The sequence below is a fragment of the Choristoneura fumiferana genome, chromosome 25, assembly GCF_025370935.1.
Source record: "Choristoneura fumiferana chromosome 25, NRCan_CFum_1, whole genome shotgun sequence".
Lineage (NCBI taxonomy): Eukaryota > Metazoa > Arthropoda > Insecta > Lepidoptera > Tortricidae > Choristoneura > Choristoneura fumiferana.
Window position 1 is genome coordinate 706395 of NC_133496.1, and position 8926 is coordinate 715320.

At 37.2% G+C, this 8926-nt stretch overlaps 1 long non-coding RNA gene across 1 annotated transcript; it reads left to right on the plus strand.

Moving 5' to 3' along the window:
* The first annotated feature begins 160 nt into the window (after positions 1 to 160).
* On the plus strand, positions 161 to 1889 carry LOC141442427 (uncharacterized). Its single transcript, XR_012452940.1, has 2 exons — positions 161 to 468; positions 1451 to 1889. It is a non-coding gene; the product is annotated as an uncharacterized lncRNA (long non-coding RNA).
* The last annotated feature ends 7037 nt before the right edge of the window (positions 1890 to 8926 follow it).

Sequence of the window (8926 nt, forward strand, 5' to 3'; positions counted from 1 at the left end):
GATACAGTTATACCTACTCGTAACAACAGCTCTATATACTTCAAAATAAAGTAGTGTGTTAAGGCGGGGGGGGGGGGGGTTCGCTATTTTAATTAACGATGGAAGAATTCTAAACTGCTGATTTCGTTTTATTTGTATCGTGACAAAAAGTCATATTGTGTTAAAATTAGAAAAAGATAAAGAAGCCAGTAAGGTTTATTTTCTTCACATAACCTTTTACGGTAACTTTGAAAAGTTTTGGAAGTTGATATAGAAGATCGCATATCACGATCGCGTGTTATCGTCTATAACCAAAGCATGCTTCTAAAATCCGATGGCTCTTTAAGAGCTCACGAAGTGTATGTTCTATTCCAGCACAACATAGAGTGTGTCATCCACTTCGCAGCGCTGAAAGCTGTGGGGGAGTCTGTGGCGAAACCTATGGAATACTATCAGGTCAACATATCCGGGACTTGCACGCTTTTTGATGTAAGTATTTTGACTAATGAGCAGCAGCGTCTTTAGCTTAGCCCATTTAGCGCCCGTGTGCAATTATTACTTTAACGCCATCTAGGAAGCGCGCGGTCCAAATGGAATAGGTACAAAGTGCCGCGGCCGGCGCCCCTAACACCGCTGCACCCGTGTGCAACGCACACCCTGAACTAGACACTTGCACCCATAGCTTAGATACAGCAAAAATTTTTTTTTTTTTACATTATTTCACTTGTTGTATCTGTGTGTGCATTGTTGTGAAAAAATTAAGTTTTTACTATCTATTTGTAAGTAAAGGCGCCTCTGCTAATGAGCCTTAAAGTCCGCAGCAAGTAGCGCTCAACTCCGCGTTGAGATCACGCGCTAAACGCTTAAAATGTTGTTGTTTCACCTAGAGTAAGACAGGGCGCTAGAAAGAAAGCAAGAGCGCGCTAGCGGGAAGGCGGAGCTAGAGACATGTCACAGTAACAATATTGCAGTAAAATATCTTCATACAATGGTGAAATTATTGCAGTATCTAAGTAGAATATAACAGTAGAACATCTCCAGACCAAGATTATAATATATACAGCGCGGGAGGGCAGCTACCGGCTAGGATATTATTTGGCGTTCCAAAAACGTAAATGTACATTACACTACACATTACGCTGTAAAACTTTTTTACTGCCCATGGTGAGTACACAATTTTACGTCTTCACCTTGCCAGAAAGTGGGTTTTACCATACGCATAGCGGGCGGTAAAACTCACATTATGGCCAGGTGTGGCGTAATAGTACATTATGTCTTAAGGGCGGTTAATAAGAAATTACGAACGAGAGTATTAGAAGCTCAAAGTCAAAGACTGAGGACTAGGTCGATGTTCATAATTATAGTACCGCCCGTGCGACTTACAATGTTTTCATCACATTTGCGAGTAAAATTGTATATGTGTAAAAGAAAAATATTATTGTTACAAAAATTGCCGATACCGCTGGTGCAGTTCTTGGCAGCGCCAGCTACCAGCCGCCCTCCGCCTCCCGCAGCATGTGCCTGACATGCGTGCACGAGGTCCTCCTGCTAGTCGTGCAGAACCTGCGCGCGCAGCAGTATTAGTACGCGCAACAACTCATAACGCCAAAAAAAGGCCCTTAGGTTTATTAAGGACTGCAACCAAGTTAGCCTGCAGCTTACGACACTGTTTACGAGCAAGTGTGATGAAATAGTATATTGTACAACAAAAGCATAAAACGAGCAATTTTACCCGAGACGTTCATATAGCCACCCGAGCCACGGCGAGGGTGGATAGAAACGTCGAGGGGAAAATGGGCTCAATGCTAGAGTTTTACACTCTGCTTTTCACTTCGCTTGCGAAGAAATGAAATAGCAATAGTAAAAATAAATGTTCACTTATTTTGTACCTTTTATTTTTCATGCTTTACTATATTAGTTTTATTGATTTATTTTCATCGATTTGATTGATTTTAGGTGTAAAAAAATAAAAAATATGTAAGAAACTCTTTGTTTGTGGTTTCACACCTTGATTGCCTTGACCTTAGACGAAGATTCTACTTTATGCACTAGAGCATAAAAAGTTATTGTATGTTGCCTAGATGCAGCATGAACACGCACTTTACGAGCATGAGAAGTGAAATAGTCGATTGTACAACAAGAGCATAAAACGAGCCATTTTACGACGTTTACGATTTTAAGACGTTCGTTCCGGTACGGCGAGTGGTGGATAGACACGTCGAGGGAAAAATGGGTTTAATGCTCGAGTTTTACACTGCTTTTTACTTCGATTAATTCGAGGAAATAGCAACAGTGGAAACAATGGTTCACTTACTATGTTTCTTTTATTTTTCATGAATTACTATATACATAATTCTATTTTTTTTATTTTATTGATTTATGATTGATTTGGTTAATTTTAGTTTATATAAATAAATAAAAAAGTTAAAACTTTCTGTTTGTGGCTGGTTGACACCTGATTAGCTTGGTCTTAGACAAAGATTTTATTTTATGCACTAGAGCATAAAAAGTCATTTTATGTCGCTTAATCTCAGCATAAAAACGAACTTTACGAGCATGAGAAGTGAAAAGTATAATATCTATAGACTACAACATCAACTTGATTGGACACATTGAAGATTGGGTGTATTGAATAAAATAAAAAAAGTCATACAATATTGTGTTTTATTTTTTAATACATACAAGTATGAAAATTCGCTTATTTTAAGAACTCTCTCGTATCGGTAACTTTCTAGGTAGACGCGGATCTATAATTTCAGGTAGTATGCATTCCATGTAAAATTTTCTCAATTTATTTAATATGCTCTCCAGAATCCTGTATCCTTTTCGATTTTTTCGAATAATATGCCTTTTGGAGTCCACACCACGAAGATACAGTATCTTTTTTTGTAATATTTAACTGACCTTGTACTTGATAAAAGTAGTTGTGATTTTGCTTCAGTTTTATTTTCTGAGGATCACTTTCGTCCAACACACAGAAAGTAATTTTTTTCTTTAAAATAGCTTCTGTTGGCGTCATATTTGCCGCCGAAGCTGGGCATTTGATCTCCACAATTGTTTCTTCGTCTATGACTCCGTCGGGACTCGCGCCTAAATACTGGTGTTCCTCGAGGATGTATAACCCACAAGGTGATACTTGCACTCCTAGTGCAGCTTCAGTCTCTTTTAAAGCGATGGGCTCATTCTCATTGCCGTATCTAGTAGCATCGCTACCTTTAAAATTGCTATATAAGAGTGTTTTTATAATATTTTTACACGACGTGGCAGCTCTTCTCTTACATATTTGACCAACACTGACGCAGTAAGGCGTATTTTTCGTTTGTTTGATCCATTCAGGGTTTCGTTGCCTGCCAACGGTATCTTTTTGGATATTTTCAAGTTCTATTTTACTTTTGAAAAGTCTGCTAAGAGTGCTTGTTTTCTTTTTTCGTAGTGCTCAACTTCCATATCTGGTTCTTTTTCGATCACCGTAATGTTCATCGGGTCCTGCGATACGTTTTCTTCGTTTTGATTTTTGTCTTGGCTTGATTTTCTTTTCGCCTTTTCTGCCTGCCTCTTCTCATACTTCTGCGTGTAAGTCCCCAGTTCTTCATTTTTTGTTAATACTTTACTCATGGTTGCTACAAGACTCCCGGTTTCTTTTTTTAGCAGCTGCGTAGCAACGGGACTCATAAGATCCACGAAGGAGTAATTTATTCGTTTGCCTCCTAAATTTTGCGATTAGTGCATTAAACTGCTCAACAATATTGTTTGTTTGCCCCATAAGGAGACTTTCGGCATTGTTTAAAATAGGACTTATAGCGGTGTATATGTCATACCACAAGCCACAATCTTTCATTTGGCCTATGAAGTTTTCTTCGCCTGGTTTCGGGCCATTACAAAAATATGTTTTGCAGTTGGCATGCTCACCAAAAACGTGGCAAGGCCCGTTTCGTAGGTCTTTTTTTATTCATTTACTTTCTCAGTAAAAGTTTTCCCTTCCATTTTCGAAGAAAAGTCTATTGCTCCTTTAATTGCCTTTCGTAGTCGCAATATGTTATCATTTAGGCATTTCCTCATGATAATAGGGACAGGTCCTTGTTTATTTTCAGTTTATTTTTTTTTTGTCAAATTTCATCAATTTAGTGCAATAAATTTCGATAAATTACTGCATTCTATTTTGTGTATAGCAGTGGAGTGGCCATATGGCAATGCTTCGTTTAAAGCACTCATGACACTGCTATCGCCATCACCAATAAGTTTGGTGTATTTCAAGCCATGCATATTTATGCTGCATTTAAAACCTTCTACTACACCGTCGGCTTCCATTGTTGGAGCTACCAGACCAGTTTTTAAACATTTATGTTTCTTGACCTCAATCTTTTTATTACTTGCAACAGCGCATACAGAGCAATAAGAATTCCGTATTCCTAAAAAGAGAACCTTTTTAGTTTCATACCCAATAATGCACGCTACCCCGGATAATGAATTATAATTGCTGGTACGATATGATCTTTTTCCCACGATGCGTCCGCTACTACTGTGATGTAGGGAACGCCATCAGCGTCTACGTTTCCTTTTTCAATTGCCATTTGTTTTTCTTCGAGTCCTGCCTCAAACATGCTCTTCAAAGAGATATCTTTTAAAAACATCCCCAAGCAACAAATTCTCTTTCCCAAATGTTTTCTCCGCTATACATGGCATATCTAAATGAGCGCAAAGCTCATCTAATTGGGAAAAGCCACTACCCGAACATACGACTGCTTGAACAACATTTTTATTAATTTTAGACTCTAGTTTTTCATTATTAAATGCTTCTTTTTTGCCACACATTTTGCATTTGAAAAGAAAAGTTGACTGGAATCCGATTCTCGACTCCTTCACAAAATCCATATCTTTAAAGCTGCAATTAAATGGACTATGATCCACAGCCTTCATTTGTTCAAATAAATATTGAACATTGAAATTCGTCGACCTGTCATTTTACGTACGACTTCCTCATTGCTATCATGATCAAGTTCAATTTGTAATGATGGTGTCGAGGACGGAGTACTCGGACTCAAATTTCTGAAAGGAAAAAAAAAGTTACGTTTATATTTATACCATGCAAGGTTAAATCAGAGTATACGGGTGAAATAAAAATATTTGATACTGCATTATGAGGCGTACACTACTACAGAAAACTTCTAACGCCGGTGACGCTATGCAAAAAATACGTTTCGATTTTCGGTGCCATATTGTGCGCGCGACTACATTTTTAATACAAGCTTTTTGCTGACTGTACTTGCATTTTCATCCAAACTACTTTTCCGTACCAAATGTGAAGAAGTGGGTCAAATTCAACTCGCAAGATTTTACCTGCACANCGACTGTACTTGCATTTTCATCCAAACTACTTTTCCGTACCAAATGTGGAAGAAGTGGGGTCAAATTCAAACTCGCAAGATTTTACCTGCACATACATTCATAGGTACATACATTGCAACTATTGCAAGGTAAAAGCTTGTAAAAATAATAATAAAAACACCAACCTGCTAAAATTTTTGAAATTGAGGCGGAGGATCGGTATTGTTATCACTATCAGACTGCTCACTGGCATGCTCTCCCGGTGCAAGCGTACTGCACATGTAAAAAATACATACATAGTGAAATGACGTCAGTCGCCATTAGTCAAAGTAATAACAGAGACTACCAGAGTAATACTTCCGTTCGTAATACCTTACTTATCGCCCTTAAATGAACAATGGGATATTATAGTGCTAATGACCTGTATAAAGTGAAATAACAGAAGTGCGGTGTACATCGATCAAGATAATAAACTGAAATCATCTTAATAGCCGTGTCAATATAGGTACGAGTAGGTACTAGTCTCAGTGCAGTTGCAGTCAAAGAGCGAAAATAAAACTACAAGTGAAAACGTAAGTAGCTGTGAAAATAAGTTTTTGGTAAAAAAAAAAATCTGTTCAAGCTTTTTTTTTGCTGACTGTACTTTTTGTCGACTTTACTAGCATTGTTACCTATTAAACTACATCATACGAATTTCAAGTCGATGCCATTAACCGTTGAAGAATTCCGTCCTGCGGAGACGATCCTGGCCGGACTACCAGGATGTCAGCTACCAGATTATTGTATTGTCACGCAATTCACATAAAGTAACCAAATTTCAAGTCAATTCGACCACTGAAACTGAGTCAAATTCAACTCGCAGGATTTGAGCCTCACATACATACATACGAGTACATAGGTACATACATTGCAAGTTAAATAAAGATTGTAAACTAGTAAAAAATAATAATAAAAACACTAACCTGCTTAAATTTAGAAGGTTGAGGTGGAGGATCGGTATTGTTATCACTATCAGACTGCTCACTGGCATGCTCTCCGGTGCCAAGCGTACTGCACATGTGAAAAATACATACATGGTGAAATGACGTCAGTCGCCATTAGTCAAAGTAATAACAGAGACTACCAGAGGTAATACTTCGTTCGTAATACCTTACTTACCGCCCTAATACACAATGTGCTATTACAGTGCTATGACCTGTATAAGTGAAATAACAAGTTTGTGTGGTGTACCTACGTCGTACAAAAATAATAAATAAAGGTACGAGTACGAAAATTCATTTTTAATACAAGCTTTTTTGCTGACTGTACTTTTTGTCGACTTTACTAGCATTGTTACCCAAACTACATTTATTTTGTACCTATACCAAAACAAGTCGATAACATTGTAACAGTTGAAGAGTTCCGTCCTTCGGAGACGATTTCTGGCCGGACTACCAGGATGTCAGCTACCAGATTATTGTATTGTCACGCAATTTACATAATTATGCAAAATTTCAAGTCAATCCGACTGCTAGAAGTTGGTCGAATGCAAGATTTGATTACAGACAAATATCGGGACAGGTGAAACTAAATAAAAGCTTGTAATAGAGGACAAGGAAGAAAATCTTACGCTACTGTCCTAGTTATAACTTACCTATTAGGATTAATGTTTTCTTTTTTATGACGAGCCGGTCCTTTTTTTTTCCTACGAGCCGATAACCATAATCTTGTCTTCGATGATCTTTTCACTTCTGGAACAAAGAACATTAATAATTATTTTTTATGGGAGCGCCATAGTTCGCATAGGTACTCTTTTCTCTTTCTAGTAAAACCATAATTATTTTTTGTCCAAATCATCGTTTGTCAGTATGCGAGCCGATATATGGACCCATTTTTTATAAGTACTTGGTAATATTGACTAAAATGCATCTAGGTAGGTACTTACCTGTTTATCCATTTTTGTAACATAAAAATGCAAAGTCCATATAAGAAAGCCAAGGTCGTCGAACAGTATGTGCACACACACCACCAGTATCACCAAAAGATATCAAATCCGTTATCAGTCCAAGTCGTAAGTAGTTAGATCGCGTTTATGATACGAAGAGAATTCACCAAAATAATATTACGTAACTCTCGCGCACAGCTGACGAGTCACTACTAACGAGCGACGCACGCACACGCAGGCCAGCGTAAACAAGGACAAAGGGCGGCGCGTACCGCCCTCCCCCGTACCGTTCCCCGCGCTAGAGTGATTCGCTGCAGATTCGCATAAAAAATGTATAGTTTTTTTACTGATTTTCGTAGTTTCGTTCTCATTTGAAAACCACAAAATCATTTCGGAAAAATGCTTTTTCTTATGAAACTACATAGTTTAGTCGATGCCGGAATAGGTTTGACTTCAATCTGAACTATATTTTGGCCGTAGTATTTAACCGAACTGCACAGGGTTTTTGGCTCTTAAAATGCAAAACTTGTACTCGTTCTATTTTCTTTGTAATACCATTTCAAGAGTCATAAACTAATTTCAGGCCTAGATATGCCTTATCTCATTGTATTTACAAAAAATCATGATGATGCTACTTGTTATTTTAAAATAAGGACGTAACTACGATTTGTATGGAGAATCAAGCTTGCTGCGGACTCTTAAGTTATTAAACTAAGTGAATCCATGAAAGAAAGTGCCGTTCATAACTAATCTGATTTGTTCTTAGACTATTTCTCTTATACAGGTTGTATAGTGAATAAAAGTTAGCCGTCGAAAAAAATCAAAAGTCATTTTCATTTATGATTTAATTCGTTTTGATCTCTAATTTGACACTCGAAATTCGTACGAAATAATGTAAATTTTTTGAATTGGCTACTAAATTGCTGTGATATCTTTATATGGATTTGAATATGTAAAAACTACATAGAATTAAGACAGCAATTTTAGGCTACGACAAACAAATTCTATCTCTATGCAAGTTTGCATTGTAACGATTCCTTAGGTTTTTGCGTTTGTAATTTTACTTCATTGTAATTAATGTAAAGCATTGAGGGGTAAAACAAAGGGTCCTAATTATTAGACATTGTAATTAATTAACGCTTAAACGAAATAACGATAAATACGTAGAACGTTACTCTATGTAACGTTAAATAACGGTTGATAACGTTATAATTCATGTTAAAAATGCCGTCAAAACTGAAAATCGTGTAACTTCGAATGATAGTTACAGGAAAACGATTTTTAAATTACATCATCCCAAAATACTAGTAAACTTTCAAATTTAAAGCGAATTTTTACTACTTTCTAATTGTATTCTGTGAGTGAATTTTAAAATGTCAGTAGCATAAATATGCGAATTTTATAGTACATTTTCCACTTAGGGCAGTAAAAAAAATCTCAACTAAATTTGTTCCTCAATCAGTGGCGTAGCTAGGTAACCTAGGGCCCTGGGGCAAATAGAAAAATTGGGCCCACTGCTATCAAAACTGGTAAGGTTTTTTGGAGTAAAATCATTATAATATATACAAATACTTTAAAAATGCTAAGCAACTTTATCATCAGCTATAAATCAGAATTTCGAGGGCCCCCTGAGCTTGAGGGCCCCGGGGCACTGCCACGCCTAGCCCCTTGGTAGCTACGCCACTGTCCTCAATGCTT